General features: G+C 49.0%; 1 protein-coding gene across 4 annotated transcripts in view; it reads left to right on the top strand.

The window, feature by feature from the left end:
* Positions 1-7,778, top strand: part of LOC119378957 (oxysterol-binding protein-related protein 6) — a 125,248-nt gene that overhangs the window by 12,261 nt on the left and 105,209 nt on the right. The window lies entirely within an intron of this gene.

Genomic DNA, 7,778 nt, shown 5'->3' with positions numbered 1-7,778 from the left:
CCACAAAGCAACACGACGTAGCGTCGTGTTCAGGAATACAATTACACTTTCGCCCAACACGTGCGCACTTTGTATACAATTACCCGGCCACTACCTAGCACTCAACTCCTGATGAAATTGTTCGGCGGGTAATTTTTCGTGTTTTTTTTTCTTTGCAGACACTGTCTTGAATTACCCTTTTACAGGCGCAATTCAGAACAAGGTAGAAATTCAGGGGTAATGGATGCTTGAAGATATGAGAAGTCGTCGAACAAGGAGCTGGGGCCAGCGTTTTGACAGGGCGACTTGACGAAACCCTGGAATATACTGTATTGCACATCACAGGGAACACCCACAGACGTAGGCAGCGTTGTCGACTTCTTTCAGATATGTATATAGCGCCACTCGTCGTGCCAGTCTAGGCCGCTGAGACCCATCGACGGTGGAATAGACGGTCACGACCATCGAAGAAACAGTTGGTTTCACTTACTCGAAGCATCCGGGATCGGCACACCTATGACCGAGTGATGATTTTGTGTGATTACGTCATCAAGTACATCAGATTATGCGATGTAATAATGACGTCACAAATTTTGGCGACATGACGTCATGATGACGGTGCATGAATTCATCGAGGCGTAATCTCTGACCACGTGACTTTTTGCATCGTTCGTGTTGACGCCGCCGCCGCCGGTCAATTTTCTCGTTTGATCAGGCATCTAAGGATTTCACCTTAAAATATAACTCTTCACTTGGACCACAACCATGTCAATAGGTGCTTGTGCAGGTTCATAACGCATCATTCGCTAATACGAACTAACCTGAAAAAGCGATGATGTTCCTGAGCCGTCTTCGGGTCTGAGGAAAACATAAGTTGCTCGTGTATTAGTGGCCCCACAAACGAGTCTCTTTTAAGTGCATCGTTGAACAATGATACGCATATCTTAAGAACGAAACACCAATTGAACTGCCGGGTTTTACGACACCACGAGCAAGCGGCTTTGTGGATTCGGCTCGGTCACCGTCGCACCTACCTTTATGCAGTCGGCCCAGGCTCGCGATTTAGGTTTCCGCCGATTGTGGGAGAAGCCAGGCAAGAATGCTGCGCATACTCGGGCTTCGAGTGGGTTCTTTCATCCAGCGCTGTACGTATGCCTTATTGGTCTTGCGGGCGATACGGACTGCGACGTACGCACGCGCTACGGGAAACAATGCACTCGTTTCTGCCTTACGCCCACGGCGCTCTACGACCGGCGGCAAATGAACGAATCCGTCGGTCGGTGGCCATGGGATCCGTGAACGCCAGAAAAAGGTGTCTTCGCCAGAAAATAGGTGGCCGCTACGAGTTGCTTATACTATACAGCATCAGTCCATGTTTGGAGAGCATTCGTTTTCCGGGCACTTAACAAATGTCATTGTGGACGCCGCCATCGCCTTTGTCTTTATTTCCTTCCGTCGTCAGTTCACCGAATAATTATCAGACGGCCTCGGCGTGGACCATGCAGCGTATGTCAAAGTTTCAGGACACCTTGGGTACAAAAAGGTTTGATGATGATGATAATGATGTCCTCTTCCTGGTGGCACTCGCCCACAAAGGGGCCAAGAACAGGGCGGCAGGAGTCTTAAGTTAAAGTCCTACGAATCTAAAAAAAAAAAAAACTGGAAATTTGGAAGGTTTTGTCGCCACGAATCTCCCCGCATCATCATCATCTTCTTCTTTTTAGATTACGAGGTTTTCCACGTCACCATACCTGGCATGCCGGATTTATTCATTGATCGATTGAAATAACTTAATGAGGTCCTGCGGCATAGCGCGATGGCATGCCGGAGGATGGCTCTTTTTAAAGTCGACAACAGTAATACCGCACTAACGGGAAAAGAAAGACGAGAAAGCGGCATTGCTGAAAACGCTTTATTTGTAAGAAAAAAAAAATGCAAACATGCAGTTTGCTTACCAGCCGAAAGGTATGAGCGTTGATAAGTCTCGAGAAAAGAAAAAAAGGAGGGCGTAAACAAACTATATTAGGAGAAAGTAGAAGAAAAGCAGAATAGGCAACTCAAAATGTCTTTGGCACTTTTCGTTTCCCGTATTTCGCCCATATTGGCGGCCAACGCAACGTAAAGAGATATAGAAATGTGTATCTGGACCTAAGTGAATAAAAAGCAATTGTACTGTGCACTTATTGCATTTCTGCCGCGGTGTGGCAGACCATGTGAATCAAGAAAGAAGAAGACCGTACGAGCGCTTGTAGCATACAATTTGTATGCGCACTTTAGTATAAGTTCTGTTTCTCATCATTAATGAGCTACAATATTATTGGCACAATCTTATTTATCGTACTATTTAACATTCACCATAACGTTGTTGCGAGAATCAACCTCCTTCATTATAATTTTATGGTAACGTATAACTCTTGTTTCCTATACACCTTCGTCTTATTTTACAAATTCATTTTCTTTCCTCTTTTTGTTTCTGCGAACACCGATTCGCGCCTCGTACTGAGTGGGTCGCGCCGACTTCTCTTAGAGAAGAACCAATCAACTCAGCGAACCGTACTTCGTCTTTCTTCTCACTGAACGTGGCACGAGTTGGCAACTGTGGTAACTTAGTCAGTTCCATCCAGAGAAGCTATAGAACACGTCTTCCTCTCGGTCACCATCGGCCTCCAATGTGACCCGATCCGTCGGAATCACCCCTGAGATAAACTCGCGCAGTTGGGAGAGTCGAGCAAGACGCGGCATCGAGCGCCTCATCAACTCATACGTCCAGTGGAGCCCGTTTTGCGACGAGAAGAAGAATGCCGCGAAGAAGTGTCGCGAGCAGTGCATCTGCGAGCAAACGCCAAGTGTCGGCTGTTCGTGCGAGATCCTCGAGCCGAGCGACCAGCAAAGACGACGAGCAGTCGCGAGGAAGCCTTCGAGCCATGTCTGGTGCCGGTCACTACGCTGCTCGCCGTCGTCGCGGTGCAACAGCTCGTCAAGCTCACGGACCCAGCCGGAACACTTGGCGATCTCGCCAGAGTCGCCAAGCAGACATGGAAAATGCCTTGAAGCGAGGCCTGGACGAGGATCCTCTTTCGGAAAACGCCCCTGGACCCAAGGTAACGGTGTTCCTTGATGTCGCGGCCCTTCTGCGGGTTTCAGCAGGGATACTGAGGGCCGAAAAGAAAAATACGCACAATTTTTTTTATGTCTTCGGTATGTGCCTGAATGTGCACTTCATTTTCAGCGCAAGACCTCGTCTGACCCGGGACCCTCTTTCGAGAGCGACGCCGGCAACAAATGCAGATGCACTGGTGAGGCGACACGCGCGTTCGCAAGGCGCCCAACCATTGCGACTTTGTGGCAGGGCCGCATAACGCTACTGGAACCGTCATATATAGGCACCCTGCGTGCGTAAACTATTTTGTGAAAATTAAAAACGGCTTCATTTTGTCGCGTGTGTACGAGGCAACTAGGCGCGATGATGTCGTTATTTATTCTTGCAGGCGAGTGCCGCTGTTTACCTCAAGCCGTTCGATTCTCGGAAGAACCAGCATTTGAAGTTGAGGTTGAGACGGAAGCGCAGGACGAAAATGATTCACAGTGTAGCCTATATTCGTACAACATTTGTGGCGACTGTCGTGCCCGCCTCGGGAAGAAGTTAGACGTCAGAGCGGAAAGTTGTGCCATGGCTTTGCTGGAGCTTCGCTACGGCGCGGCGGCTCGCGAGGGGGGCCTGGCCAGAGGAGACTGCGTACAGCACGGCGGTCCTCCGACCGAGCAACGTTCAGGTCCCCGCGCTAACGGGGGCCTCGCGGATCGCACACCGCCGGAGCCGACTCAGCGTAGCCTGGTCTCATCGGGTGCCAGCGACGCGGACGAGACCATGGGTACTCTGCTAAAGCTCAAACGCTGCCCGGGGTGCTCCTGCAGCGTCGCAGGTGCAGGGACCGGCTGTCACGAGTGCTGCGCCCCGAATGCAGCCACGTCCGGATTGGGCGACGGTCCCAGTGGCCGCTCGGCCGCCGTTCTCAAACCTCGCGCGTCTGCCGCGGCTGGCGCCCCCGATGGACCACGCAGCAGCAGCGGTTTTTCGACCTCAGCTGTAGTGATTCACCTGACTGCCGGAGATAAAACGGGTGATGGGACCAACAGCGAAGCTTCAGCTGCCGCCTCTCCGGAAGACGCGCTGCCTGTCATGGCCAACGAGTACGCCGAAAAGAATGCTGGCCCGAGTCACGAATGAAAGGTTGAGAAGATGTGGAGGAAAAAAAAAAAAGCTTCAGGGAAGGCGCAAGTGGTGGAGTTTTGCTCATGTTCTGACGTCATGTAGGGAGTGCTTCAGTGTCTTTTTTTTTCATTTTGGTCTCCTTTTAATAAATCCCCACTGGCCCTGTAAATAACCCTAAAACTATGGAGTCCGAGTGGTCTTGCCTAGCAGCTTAATGATCTGGTGAGGTATCTTGGCGAATATGCACGTTCCCTTAAACCGGTTTTCTTGAGCGAGCCTTGAAAGGCAATTTAGTAGACACTTGAGTAGACGCAGTTTGACTTGTGGTGCAAGGCTGGAGCAAACGATGGAGATGGGCGGCCTTCCGTATTTCTCTCCATTTTAAATGCGAAGCATTTCTTAGCGAACCCAAGGCGCCCTTGAGCGTTTTTATCTACGTATCTAGCCGCCTACGTTTGGGTGCTCTCGTGATCGCCTCTTTAACTTGGTGTAGACCAAAAGTGGTCTGCGAGGGTAAGAGGGTTTGACGAAAAAAAAAAAAAAAAACGCCAGGCCTGCGCTGAAACCGCAGCACAGTCACAGCGAAAGCTGGAAGAGCGGCGTTTCTAGAGCCCGTTAAGCTCTCTTGGGGCTACAATACAAGTACACTAGAAAGGTACCCACTACGTCATAAATCACAATTTTTGTGAAGTTGGGAAGCACCTACTAAGCCATTATTCGTCATTCTGCGGAGAAGCGAGGCACCAGCTACACGTCTGTAAGGCATTATGTGCACTTTGTTGACGCGACGACTGATGACGATGAAGAATTATGGCTCAGCCCTTTGTAATGGGTTGGAATCTTTAAACGGCCCACCAATTGTTTTTTGCATTGGGTGACGCCCGGTCGCTATTTCCCTCTCCCGTCATGCTGTATAACATACGTTGACGTGGGAAAGAGACGGGGGGGGGGGGGAGCGAAGAACTTTACTGAGACCCCGAGGAAATGGATCATGCGCTTATGGGCTTCCTTGACAACCAATACAAGTGCACTTGCGAGGAACCCACTACGCTATAAATCATTGTAATTTTTTAGTAGTAGGGCAGCAGGCACTGTGCCATTTTTCGTCATTCTACGGAGAGCGTTGGTACCGGCTAAACCCATGTAAGGCATTATGCGCACTTTGTTGATGCTGTGCCTGATGACGATGAAGAATTATGGCAGAGTCCTTTGTAACAACGTTTTGTAATGGGTTGGAAGCATTCAACAACCTACTCGTTGCGCAATTCGCATTGTGTGACGCCTGCTTACAGAATTCGCATTGTGCGACACTTGGTGCTTATTTTACTCTTCTACCACGCTATATTGCATATGCTAATGTGGTTCCTTCCCGACATGAAGCCTGTATAGGACCTTTCTGCAAAGCAGTTTCAAGCACCGACATGGCTCAGAGGTTGAATGCTGGGCTCCCACGCAGAGGGCCCAGGTTCGAACCTCGTTCCATCTTGGAATTTTTTTCTTATTTAGTTTTTTTTTTCTTATTTCGAGCGATACTTGTTACGGACACCGGCGGCGGCAGCGGCGGCGGACAACTACGGCGCCAAAAACGGCCGGTGAAATGATCTCATAACAGCTTTCGCTGTAAAATTGGGGGACGCTTAAGCTTCGCCTTTAAGAGTTGAACGCGATAGCGATATCCTGCCCCTAGTGCGCACTTCGAACGCTACGAGTGTTTAACAGAATGCGCGCACTAAGGTGTGTGCTTTGTGTAATGGGTAGCATGCTTTAAACCAGGAGCGATTATGCGCGAGAAACTTTTTCGAAGTTGCGATGCACCCACTACGTGGTCCTAAGGGAATACGCGCAGTAATGTGTGTGCCTTTTTTAATGGGTGGCTGTTTTTAAACTACCACGTCGTTATGATATTGACATGGTGTGACGCCCGATGGCAATGTACGCTTGTACCACGCAATATTACTGCGATATTACATGTCGTACTGTGGCACCAGTATACAGGACGCGTATTTTTGGGAAGCATGAAAGTTACTTTCAGTGCAGCTCCAAGCAGAGGCGTGGCTCTGTGGTAGAGCACCTGCTTGCCACGCGGACGGCCTAGGTTCGATTCTCACTCGAACCCAACATTTTTATTATTTATTTTATTTGCAGCTTTTTCGATTTTTCGGTCACGGACAAGATGATTTTTCGCTCACAACCAACGGCGCCGACGCCGACGGCGGAATTTCTGCGATACGAGCTCTTTAACGCTATCGCGTTAATATGACTGGTCATCACATGAATAACGTGAAAATCCTGTCGCGTACATCGTCAAACCCTTTACTCCAGACACGTGAGGCACATACCCGTTTACCAAGGGCCGCGGTGTATGGGTATGCGCCACAGGTTATTGACAGTTTACATCTACCCAGGAACGGCGAGGACTGAAATTGGTAACTTAAATGCGAGAGCGTTAAGAAAAATCCACATCGGCAGCGTTGACCCGACGAATGCAAAGAATAAAAATTAGGATTCCAGCAGGAATCGAGCCCAAGCATTCTGCGTGGCAGTCAGGTATTCTACCACAGAGTCACGCCAAGTCTAGGAACTGCTTTGGAAAAACACCCTATGCAGGCGTAATGACGGTGTAACGTCAATTGTGGTTGTGGTGCTGGCTATCTAATTTTATAACAAAGCAATTAACACTACGTATGTACTCCTATGATACAGGCGTCATGTCGGGTTAATATCCTTGGTTCCAGCGGAGGCTCCGCTTTTACAGCAGTCTAATAAACATTACATTTGTATTCCTATGATTCAGCAAGCTATTATCAAGCGTTGCTCGATCCCGGAGGAGCACGCTAGCGAAAGTTACGTATGATATTCACATCATCGCACCGTAAAGTGCACTTCGTTTCGATAATACTGACGTGTGTGCTCTAACGTGAGTGCTGATGTTACGTCAGACCATAAGTTACCCTTTAAGCGCCAGTGTTGCCGACGTGCCTAGGCGGTAAGCCCACGATGTGCACACAATTACTACACTTACAAAATCACGTCGATCCGCCTCGTAACGCTTGGCTCAAAGCCATAAAATGCAGCATGGAACTACTCCCCAAGTGCTTGGCATGAAACCGATTCTCACAAGGCGTGGGATCCGCCGAATTTGTTCTCTTTCTTCCTCTCTTTCTGTCTGTTTTTTTTCTATCTCTTTCCATCTTTTTTTTTATTTTTCTTCCCTCTCTCTCTAGCTTCTTTCTTTCCATCTCTCTCTCTCTCTCTCTCTCTCTCTCTATCTCTCTCTCTCTCTCTCTTTCTATATCTTTCTTCTTTCTTCCCTTTCTTTCTCTCTATGTCGCTCGTTTTCTTTATCCATGTCTTTCTCTCCTTCTTTGTCTCTCTTTTCTCTCGCCCATCTCTCGCCCATCTGAGTTATTGCATCCCATGCCGGACAGGTCGGCGCAGCGGGAGAGCGCGCGTCGGGCGCACGTGTTCGGGGTTCTCGGAAGAAGCTGAAGAAGAGGACAAAGTTAGCCCGCGCCGGCATGATGATGATAGTTTTTGCGAAGATACGAGCTTTAACCGCTCCTCTGTCAAAAAATACGCGTACCAA

Source organism: Rhipicephalus sanguineus, chromosome 1, assembly GCF_013339695.2.
Source record: "Rhipicephalus sanguineus isolate Rsan-2018 chromosome 1, BIME_Rsan_1.4, whole genome shotgun sequence".
NCBI lineage: Eukaryota > Metazoa > Arthropoda > Arachnida > Ixodida > Ixodidae > Rhipicephalus > Rhipicephalus sanguineus.
This window is presented reverse-complemented; position numbering and strand designations above follow the sequence as displayed.